General features: G+C 37.1%; 1 protein-coding gene across 1 annotated transcript in view; it reads right to left on the bottom strand.

Moving 5' to 3' along the window:
• USP50 (ubiquitin specific peptidase 50) overlaps positions 1–12,253 on the bottom strand; it is a 45,899-nt gene that overhangs the window by 15,138 nt on the left and 18,508 nt on the right. The gene's annotated exons all lie outside the window — the stretch shown is intronic.

Below are 12,253 nucleotides of genomic sequence, written 5' to 3'. Positions count from 1 at the left end.
TGGGGGGTGGGGGAGGGGATGGGTGTATGCCTACACAATGAGTGCATTGCGCACCGTTAGGGGAATGGTCACGCTTGAAGGTGCTGACTCGGGGAGGAGGGGCTGTGAGGAGGGGATGGATATATACCTACATGATGGGTGCAATGTGCACTGTCTGGGGAACGGACACGCCTGGAGCTTTGACTTGGGGGGACAGGCGGTACATGGGCAACGTATGTAAGTTGAAAATCTGTATCCCCCATAATAAGATGAAATAAAAAAAAAAAAAGAACATAGAACTAGGTCAAAAAGCAAATACTAAAGAATGGATAACATATTAACCATGTTTTTTGACAAGAATGCAGTGAAGTTCCAAATGAGTAGCAAAGTAATAATGAGTAACAAACAATCATGTTTGGAATTTTTTAGATGCACCTCTAAGTAACAAGTAGATCAAAACGCAAGGAATTCAAAGAAAGTAGAAGAAAGGAAATAAAGAGCAGAAATTAATAAACAACAACACAAAGAAATTATAGAAACAACAAAACCACAGCTGGTTCTTTTACATGACTAATAAAATAGATAAACCTTTGGGAAGATTGGTCAAGAAAAAGAGATTAGACACAGATAATATTAAGAATGACTGGGGCCGGGCGCGGTGGCTCACGCCTGTAATCCTAGCACTCTGGGAGGCCGAGGTGGGCAGATCGTTTGAGCTCAGGAGTTCGAGACCAGCCTGAGCAAGAGTGAGACCCCATCTCTACTAAAAATAGAAAGAAATTATATGGACAGCTAAAAATATATATAGAAAAAATTAGCCGGGCATAGTGGTGCATGCCTGTAGTCCCAGCTACTCGGGAGGCTGAGACAGGAGGATCCGTTGAGCCCAGGAGTTTGAGGTTGCTGTGAGCTAGGCTGACGCCACGGCACTCACTCTAGCCTGGGCAACAGAGTGAGACTCTGTCTCAAAAAAAAAAAAAAAAAAAGAATGACTGGAACTAACCAATGAGCACACATGTGCACAGAGAAATGTAAAACTTAGTGGAAATCAAGCACGGGGGGTGTGGAGAGGGGGGCAAAAACCTACCTAATGGGTACAATGAACACTATTAGGGTGATGGGCACACTTTATAGCCATAACTCAAGCATTACAAAGTGATCCATGTAACCAAAAACATTTGTACCCCCTTAATACTGTAAAATTTTAAAAAATGAACAAAGGGAGAACTGAGAATAGAGATTTTTAAATTCCAAGGGAATAACATGAGTGACTTTATGCCAATCGATTTAAAAATGTGAAAAATGGACAATTTCGGGGAAAAAATTTAAAAACCATGTTAGGATAAAACAAAGTTTTGCTAAGATAATATGAGTGAATGTCTTACTGATCTTTGGGGTAGACAAATGTCTCTTAAACAGAACACTCCACGTATGGTGGCACAAGCCCATAGTCCCAGCTACTTGGGAGGTTGGGCAACATAGCAAGTCCCCATCTCTTTAAAAAACAAACAAGAAAACAGAACACAAAAAAACCCACAAACAATAAAGTAAATAACTTGATCAAAAGGACCTTAAAATGAAAAACTGTTCATTAAAATTCACTATTAAGGCCGGGCGTGGTGGCTCATGCCTGTAATCCTAGCACTCTGGGAGGCCGAGGTGGGCGGATCGTTTGAGCTCAGGAGTTCGAGACCAGCCTGAGCAAGAGCGAGACCCCATCTCTACTAAAAATAGAAAGAAATTATATGGACAGCTAAATATATATATAGAAAAAATTAGCCGGGCATGGTGGTGCATGCCTGTAGTCCCAACTACTCAGGAGGCTGAGACAGCAGGATCCCTTGAGCTCAGGAGTTTGAGGTTGCTGTGAGCTAGGCTGACGCCACGGCACTCACTCTAGCCTGGGCAACAAAGTGAGACTCTGTCTCAAAAAAAAAAAAAAAAAAAAAAAAAAAAAAAATTCACTATTAAGAGAGTAAAAAAAAAAAAAAAAAAAAATCAAGCCACACAGTTAAGATAATTTAAAAATATACATCCAAGATTTATCAAGAATTACAATAAGAGACAGGCAGGAAAAATAGGAAACTGGGCAAGACTTGTTTAGGCATTTCACAAAAGAAAATAGTCAAATTTAAGTAGGTGTTTAAACCACAGTGCTGTACTACTACATAGGCAACCAGAACGGCCAAAACAAAACACTCCCTACCAAGTGTTAACAAGGATTTAAGGCAACTGAAACTTTCAGTCACTGCTGGTGGGGTATGAATTGGAACAATCACTTTGGAAAACAATTGAGTAGTAGTTACTAAAGCTAGACATATGCGTACCCTTGAACTAGCACTTCCACTCTTAGGTATGCACCCAAAAGAATTGTGTGCACGTGTTCACAAACAAAGAATGATTATAGCAACACTCTTTGTAATAATCAACAGCTGGTAATTACCCAAAAGCCCCTGAACAGTAGAATGAATTACTAAATTATAGTATTTTCACACAATGTAATACTATACAGCAAAAATATGGGTGAATGGTGCATAATTTTGAGTGAAGAAAGCCAGACACAAAAGAGTTCATACTGTATTATTCCATTTACATAAAGCACAAGTAGGCAAAAAAATCTTTCCTATTAGAAGTCAGTGGTTTCTGGGACTCAAAGGGTGTACAAGGGCAGTTAGGGTGCTGGTCATATTCCGTTCAAACTCTGTTCTGGTTACATGGGTATGTTCACTTGAAAATTCATTAAGTTTTAGACTCAAGGTTTGTGTACTTTTCTTTATGTATGGTTTTTTTTTAAATAAAAATTTTATTTTTTAGAAAACGAAGAAATAGAAATCCTTAATTAATAGACCCAAATGGCTAAAGCATTTTGAGTCAATATTTTAAAATCTACCCACCAGAAAAAAAAAATTCCAGTACCAGATGGTTTTCTGTTTAATTCTACCAGATTTTCAAGGACTGATTATTTTCATCTTACACAAGTTGTGCGAGAGAATAGAAAAGAGTGACAAACTCATTTTGTGAGGCCGGAATAAGGCTGTTCTGTTTCCCCAAAACAGAAAATGACAGTATGACAAAAGAAAATTATAGGTTAATCTCTTAATTTTAACAATAGATGTAAAAAACCTTAAAACATCTTTAGCCAAAAAAAAAAAAAAAAAGAAAGAAAGAAAATCGAGTAGTAAAGCAATTGATATAATTTGCTACATTAATAAAAGAGAGATTTAGGACTCTAATTCTCTAAGTGTGGTCTGGGAAAACACACACATATGCACACGCATATACAAAATCAAGTTTCATGTGTTAGCACGTGGCAATACATTCTACAAAACGGTTTCTAAAAGCAAAATATTTTAAACAACTTAACTGCCCAGCAATAGGAGACATGATATAATTGATTAAAGGCAGTTAAAATGAATGTATTAAAGTTAATGTATCTACTAAATTACAAAAAGATGTAAATTTTGACATCAAAATCATAAAATGGGAGGGAGAAAAAGTATACTTTTTGTATACAATTAAAGTTAAGGTGTTATCAGCTCAAAATAGTCTGTTACAAGTAAAAGATGTTTTAGGTAAGCCCATGGTAATCACAAGGCAAAAACAGCATGGTTGCACAAAATATAAAAAGAAAGGAAGGATTCAAAGCATACTACCACAGAAAGCTATTCAAACCACAAAAGGAGACAGCAAGAGAGGAAGAAAGAAACAAAGGATCTACAAAAGAAGAAAAATTACAAAATGGCAGTAGCAAGTCCTTACCTATCAACAATTACTTTGAGTATAAATGGATTAAATTCTCCAATCAAAATACAGAGTGGCTGAATAGATTTAAAAAAAAAAAAAAGAGCCAACTATATGCTGTGTACAAGAGACTCACTTTACTAGTAAGGACTCACAGACTGAAAGTGAAGAGATGGGAAAAGATATTCAGATAAATGGAAACCAAAAGAGAGCAGGAGTAGCTATGTTAGACCAAATAGACCTTAAGTCAAAAACTGTAAAATGGGCCAGGCACAGTGACTCATGCCTGTAATCCTAGCAGTCTGAGAGGCCTAGACGGGAGGATCGCTCAAGGTCAGGAGTTCAAGACTAGCCTGAGCAAGAGCGAGACCCCATCTCTACTAAAAATAGAAAGAAATTATCTGCACAACTAAAAATATATATAGAAAAAATTATCCGGGCATGGTGGCACATGCCAGTAGTCCCAGCTATTCGGGAGGCTGAAGCAGGAGGATTGCTTGAGCCCAGGAGTTTGAGGTTGCTGTGAGCTAGGCTGACGCCACGGCACTCTAGCCCGGGCAACAGAGTGAGATTCTGTCTCAAAAAAAAAAAAAAAACTGTAAAATGAGACAAAGAAGGTCATTGTATAATGATAAAGGGGTGAATTCATCAAAAGGATATAACAATTGCAAATATATATGTACCTAATAGCCCCACACCTAAATATGTAAAGCAATTATTAAATGATATGAGGGAAGAGATAGATTGCAATGCAACAATTGCAGAGGACATGAATATTCCATCCACTTTCAACAATGAATAGATCTAAGCAGAAAAAAATCAATAAAGAAACATTGGACTTGAATTACACTTTAAACCAAATAGACCTAACAGACACATACAGAACATTCCATCCAACAGCAACAGAATACACATTCTTCTCAAGCACACATAGAGCATTCTCCAGGATAGATCATATGTTAGAGGCCACAAAATAAGACTTTAAAATTTTAAAAGGATTGCAATCCTATCAAGTATCTTTTCAATACAATGTCATGAAACTAGAAATCAGTAAAAGGAGAAATCATGCAAAATTCACAAAGATGTGAAAATTAAACAGCATGCTCCTAAACCACCAATGGGTCAAAGAAGAAATCAAAAGGAAATCACAAAATACCTTGAGACAAACACAATAGAGCAACACTTAGCGGGATACAGAAAAAGCAGTTCCAAGAGGGAAATTTATAGCAATAAACACCTATATAAGAAAAGAAAGGCATCACACTACCTGACTTCAAAATATGCTGCAAATCTATAGTAACCAAAACAGCATGGTATTGCTATAAAAACAGACACATAGACCAATGGAACAGAATAGAGAACCCAGAAATAAATACATATATTGATAGTGAATTTATTTTTGAAAAAGATACTGAGAACATAGAGTGGGGAAAGGACACATGCATCAATAAATGGTGCTGAGAAAACTGGATATCCATATGCAGAAGAATGAAACCACACCCCTCTCTCTCACCATATACAAAATTCAACTCAAAATGGATTAAATACTTAAACATATGACCCCAAACTATAAAATTACTAGAAGAAAATATGGAGGAAACACTTCAGGACATTGGCCTGGGCAAAGATTTTATGACTAAGACTTTAAACACACAGGCAACAAAAACAAAAATACACAAATGGGATTATATTAACCTAAAAAGCTTCTTCACAGCAAAGGAAACAATCCACAGAGTGACAAGATAACCTGTAGAATGGAAGAAAATATTTGCAAACTATTCATCCAACAAGGGACTAATATCCAGATAAGAAACTCAAACAACTGAACAGCAACAATAATATTCCCACTAAAAAGTGGACAAAAGACATGAACAGACATTTCTCAAAAGAAGACATACAAATGGCTAATGGGCATATAAGAAAATGTTCAACATCACTAATGATCAGGGAAATGCAAATGAAAACCACCATGAGCTATCATCCCTCACCCCCAGTTGGAATGGCTATTATCAAACAGGCAAAAATTAACAAATGATGGCAAGGATGTGGAGAAAAGGGAACTCTTATACACTGTTGGTGGGAATGAAAATTAGTATAGCCATTATGGAACACAGCACAGAGTTTCCTCAAAAAACTAAAGATATAACTGCCATACAATCCAGAAACCCCACCACTAGATACTTATCCAAAGGAAAGGAAATCAGTATACCAAAGGGATCTTTGCACCCCTATTGTAGCACTATTCATAACAGCCATGATATGGAATCAACCTAAGAGTCCATCAATGGACAAATGGATAAAGAAAATGTGGGGGGGGGGTGTGTGTATAATGAAATACTATTCAGCCATAAAAAAGAATTGAACTCCTGTTATTTACAGCAACATGGATGGAAGTGGAGGTCATTCTGTTAAGTGAAATAAAACAGGCACAGAAAGACAAATATTGCATACTCTCACTCATGTAGGGGCTAAAAATGTTGATCTCATGGAGGCAGAGAATAGAACGATGGTTACCAGAAGCTGGGAAGGGTTGGGGGGAAGGATAAAGAGAGGTTGGTTAATGAGTACAAACATACAGTTAGATAGAAGGAGCAAGGATTGTGTTCAACAGCACAATCAGGTGACTATAGGTAACAATAATTGTATATTATTTAAATATTTCTTTTTCTTTTTTTTTTTTTGAGACATAGTCTCACTCTGTTGCCTGGGCTAGAGTGCCATGGCGTCAGCTTAGCTCACAGGAACCTCAAACTCCTGGGCTCAAGCGATCCTTCTGCCTCAGCCTCCCAAGTAGCTGTGACTACAGGCATTGCGCCACCATGCCCAGCTAATTTTTTCTATATATTTTTTAGTTGTCCAGATAATTTTTCTATTTTTAGTAGAGACAGGGTTCTTGCTCTTGCTCAGGCTGGTCTCGAACTCCTGAGCTCAAACGATCCACCTGCCTCGGCCTCCCAGAGTGCAAGAATTACAGGCATGAGCCACCGTGCCTGGCCTATTTGAATATTTCAAAATAGCTAGGAAAGAAGATTTGAAATGTTCCCAACTCAAATAAATGATAATGTTTGAGGTCATGGATATCCTAAATACTGATTTGATCATCACACATTGTATGCATGTATCAAAATATCACATATACCCTATAAATATGTACAGTTATGTACCAGTGTTTTTAAATTTCAGTCATTCAAAAAAAATCTCAAATAATCTAATGTTGCACCTCAAAGAACTACAAAAAGAACAAAAAAATGAAGCCCAAACTTAGCAGAAGAAAGGAAATGACAAAGGTCAGAGCAGAAGTAAATGAAACAGAGACTAGAAAAACAATAGAAGAAAAATAATCATGGGCCAGTCATGGCAGCTAACTCCTGTAATTCCAGCACTTTGGAAGGCCAAGGTGGGAGAATTGCTTGAAGCCAGGAGTTTGAGGCCAGCCTGGACAACATGGTAAGAACCCTTTCTCTACAAAAAAAATTAAAAATTATACAGGCATAGTGCCATGTGCCTGTGATTTTAGCTACTCGGGAGGCTGAGGTGGGAGGATTGCTTGAGCCCAGGAATTCAAGGTTACAGTGAGCTATGATCAGGCCATTGGACTCCAGCCTGAGCAACAGAATGAAATACTCTGTCTCTAACAACAACAACAACAACAAGAACAATCCATTAAAGTAAGAATTGGTCTTTTAAAAAGATAAGCAAAATTGACAAACCTTTAGCTAGGCTAAGAAAAAAAAAAGAAGACTCAAAGTCAGAAATGAAAGAGGAGACATCACAACTGATAACACAGATACAAAGCACCATAAGAAAGTACTAGGGACAATTATATACCAACAAATTGGATAATCTAGAAGAAATGAACAAATTCCCAAGCACATACAACCTACCATGACTGAATCATGAAGAAATAGAAAATCTGAATAGATCAATAACAAGAAAGAGGATCAAGGGCTGGGTGTGGTGGCTCACACCTGTAATCCTAGCACTCTGGGAGGCTGAGGCAAAAGGATTGTTTGAGCTCAGGAGTTCAAGACCGGCCTGAGCAAGAGCGAGGCCCCATCTCTACTAAAAATAGAAAGAAATTAGCTGAACTAAAAATATGTAGAAAAAATTAGTCAGGCATGGTGGCGTATGCCTGTAATTCCACCTACTCAGGAGGCTGAGGCAGGAGGATCGCTTGAGCCCAGGAGTTTGAGGTTGCTGTGAGCTGGGCTAATGCCACAGCACTCTAGCCTGGGCAACAGAGTGAGACTCTGTCTCAGAAAAACAAAACAAAACAAAACAAAAAACAATAGCAACACCAACAAAAACTACCTAGGTATAAATTTAACCAAGGGGGTGAAAGATAGTGAAAACTATAAAACATTGATGAAATAAATTAAAGAAAACACAAATAAATGGAAAGATATCCCATGTTTATGGATTGGAAGAATATTGTTAAAATGTCTATACCCACCAAAATGATCTACAGATTCAATACAATCACTATCAAAATTCCAGTGAAAGTTTTCACAGAAATAGAAAAAAACAATCCTTAAATTCATATGGAATAACAAAAGACCCTGAATAGCCAAAAGCAAAGTAAAATCAAAAAGAGCAAAAAGAACAAAGCTGGAGGCATTGCACCCCCAATTTCAAAATATATTATAAAGCAATTGTAATAAGAACAGCATGGCACTGGTAAAAAAAAAAAAAAAAAAAAAACCAGCTATAGCAGCCAGTGGACCATGCATCTACGGTCAAATGATTTTTGACAAAGGTGCCAAGAACACACAATAGAGAAAGGAGAATCTCTTCAATAAATGATAATGAGAAAATTGGATATCCACATTCAGAGCACTGAAATTGAATACTTATATATAAAAATCATATAAAAAAATCAACTCAAAATGAATTAAAGACAAATATAAGACATGAAACTGTAAAACTACTAGAAGAAAACACAGGAGAAAATCTCTACAACATTGATCTGGGCGATGAATTTTTTGATATGTAACAAAAGCACAGGCAACAAAAGCAAAAATAGAAGATTGCCTCAAGCTAAAAAGCTTCTGTACAGCACATGAAATAAGGTAAAGAGATAACTCACAGAATGGGATAATATATTTACAAACCATGTATCTGATAAAAGGGTTAATATCCAAAAAATATAAGGAACTCAAACAACCCAATAACAAGAAAACAAATAACCTGATTTAAAAATGGGCAAAGGACTTGAACAGACATTTCTTAAAAGACATACAATGGCCAACAGATTCGTGAACAAATGCTCAACACCATGTAATATTAGGGAAACGGAAATTGAAACCACAATGAGATACCACCTCATACCTTCAAGAATGGCAATTATCATAAAGATGAAAGATAAGTGTTGGCCAGGATGTGGAGAAAAGGAACCCTTGTACACTGTTGGTGGGAATGTAAATTAGTACAGCCATTAAGGAAAATGGTATGGAGTTTCCTCAAAAAACTAAAAATAGAGCTCCATATGATCCAGCAATCCTACTTTTGTGTATATAACCAAAGGAATTGAATAAATATGTTGAAGGGGTATCCACACTCCCATGTTCACTGTAGCATTAGTCACAATTGCCAAGATATGGAATCAACCTAAGTGTCCATCAATGGATAAATGGATAAAGAAAATGTGGTATATGTACACAATGGAATACCATTCAGCCTTTAAAAAGAAGGAAATTCTGTCATTTGTGACAACATGGATGAACCTGGAGGATACTATGCTAAGTGAAATAAACCAGGCACAGAAAGACAAATACTGTAGTCGACCTCATTGAAGAGAGAATAGTGGTTACCAGAGGTTGGGGTGAGGAGCGAGGAATGAAGAGTTGTTGGTCAAAGGATACAAAGATTCTGTTAGACAGGAGGAATAAGTTTTTGAAATCTATTACACAGGAGAGTGACTATAGTCAATGAAATGAATTATATATTTCAAAATAGCTAAGAATAAATTTCAAATGCCTTACCACAAAAAATTATTAGTAGATGAATTAATGGATATGTTGGCTTGATTTAGTCATTCCACATTGTATACATATAGCAAAACATCACATTGTAGCTCATTAATGTATATAGTTATGATATGTCAATTAAAAATATTTTTAAAAGGCTACTATATCAACATGGATTAATATCATTGAGGGAAAAAAAGCATTTAAAGAAGGATATATGCCAGATATGTAACACATGTAAAATAATACTGCCACTAGGTATAGATGCAGATACACTATGGAAAAGAATATACAGGAATAATACACACCTAATTCAGGGTAATGGTTACACCAGGGAGTTGAGGGGAGCAGGATCATTAAAGATACACAGGGGGCTTTGATTTTATCCTGCAATATTTTATTCCTTAACATAGGTTAAGAGCAATGTGAATACTTACTCTATTCAATTTTCTGTGCCTGGAATATTTATAATGTTTAAACAGTCTTTCTAGAAACCAATTAATTTGAGGAAGGTTGAAGCAACTAAATATTGTTAGTGTGTGATTGCTATTTTCAAATATTTGAAGGAACATCATGTATAAGAAAAAAGTGTGTTCTGCTTTGCTAATATATACGTACAGGCATTTAGCTGTAAGCCACATATATATTGCTGTTACTGCTTTGAGGGCAGAATTGAGACAAACAGGAAGAAATGACAAAGAGGAAGGTAGATTTGGGTTCAGTATTACAGAGACGTGTTTAACAATCAGAGGCAGCATTAATGTAGCAATTGTAAGCAGCACGGTTTGGAGCCTGTCTGCCTGGGTTTAGATCTTGGCTTTGCTCTTCGTAGGCAGTATAATTTGGGACAAATTACTTAACTTCTCTGCGTCTGTTTCCATTCTGTAAAATGGGGATAATAATAGTGCCCGCCTCATGGGGCTATAATAAGGATTAAATTGTTGATTTTTTGTAAAGTGCTTAGAACAGTGCCTGTTACATAGCAAGCACTATATAAGTGTGTGTAAAATAAATCTAACAAACTATCTGGCAGATAAAGTGTCTGCCTTGAAAAGCAGTAAACTCTTGAAGGGCTCATGCAAAGGCTGGATAAATCTCTTAAGGATGTTGCAGAGGTATCCTTCCCTTTTAGTCTAGATGTACGCTTCTCAAACTTCAGTATGCACACAAATCACACAGGGATCTTGCTAAAATGCATATTCTAAGTCAGCAAGTCTGGGTTGGGATCTGAGAACCTTTATTTCTAAGAGATGGTACCAAAGCTACAGCTCTCCTCGGACCTCACCTAGAGTAGCAAAGCTCTAGATGGTTGTTTTCCTGTTGTCATAGGCCATGATTTCAAAGATGCTTAGTTCTTATCTCTGATGAATCATCAATTTGCAGTCAATTCTAAATATATTTCTCTTTCAAAACCAACTTCTGGCCCCTCAATTAACTCATAATTATTTAATTACTAAAAGGACTAACAATTTATAGAAGGCTTGGGTGACTCTTTTTATATAAATATATATCTTTCCCTAATGCAGATAATTACATTTTTTCATATAAATTCAGCTTTTTGTTATTTGGATTTTCTTTTCTTTTCTTTCTTTCTTTTTTTTTTTGAGACAGAGTCTCACTCTCTTGCCCGGGCTAGAGTGCCGTAGCATCAACCTAGCTCACAGCAACCTCAAACTCCCAGGCTTAAGCGATCCTCCTGCCTCAGCCTCCCGAGTAGCTGGGACTACAGGCATGCGCCACCATACCCGGCTAATTTTTTCTATTTTTAGTTGTTTGGCTAATTTCTTTCTATTTATAGTAGAGACGCGGTCTCGCTCTTGCTCAGGCTGGTCTCTAAACTCCTGAGCTCAAGCCATCCTCCCACCTCGGCCTGTCAGAGTGCTAGGCGTGCGTGAGCCACCGCACCTGGCCTATTTGGATTTTCTTAAAGCAGAAACACCTACAATGAGAAATTAAAAGAATAAAATATAGGGGAGACAGTTCTTGTCCTATTTTGGAATCCATGTAAGAGCTATATTTGAAATGACAGAGAAGAGAATGCCACTCTAAATTCCCAAGTAGGGGAGTGAGAGAAGAAAAACCATATTTTGGAGCAGGATAAGTTGGAAAGGAGGCGGCTTGAAGTGAAAAGAAAAACTAGAAAAGTGATCATTTTTAAATGTTTGGAGGTACAGTTCTGAGAGATGTTAATGAGGAAGGCCAGTGGGATTAACATTTTAGAATATATTCATTCGACAATAAGCTGAACAGGCAAATTAGACTTCAGTAGGTCAGAGGACCCTGGCGAATCATAGTGGGCTCTGGTGGGAGCCTCATCCTTCTGACATAGCACAACTGGACCTCCAGGCACGACCTGAAATCTGAGTGTATTCTGAAACAGATCTTTCACACCACGATCCAGAGCAGAAACCTAGAGAATGTCATGCTACTTGGGGTTGGTTGATATGAGAAGTTCTGGTGATTTGGTTTGAATTATAAGCCACACTTTTTTCGTTCAGGGAATCCTCATTGATCACAGTTGACTTAGAGCCAAAGGGACTTCCAGAGTTTTTCTAGGACTGGCTGCA

This window comes from Eulemur rufifrons, chromosome 2 (genome assembly GCF_041146395.1).
Source record: "Eulemur rufifrons isolate Redbay chromosome 2, OSU_ERuf_1, whole genome shotgun sequence".
In the NCBI taxonomy this organism is placed as follows: domain Eukaryota; kingdom Metazoa; phylum Chordata; class Mammalia; order Primates; family Lemuridae; genus Eulemur; species Eulemur rufifrons.
This window is presented reverse-complemented; position numbering and strand designations above follow the sequence as displayed.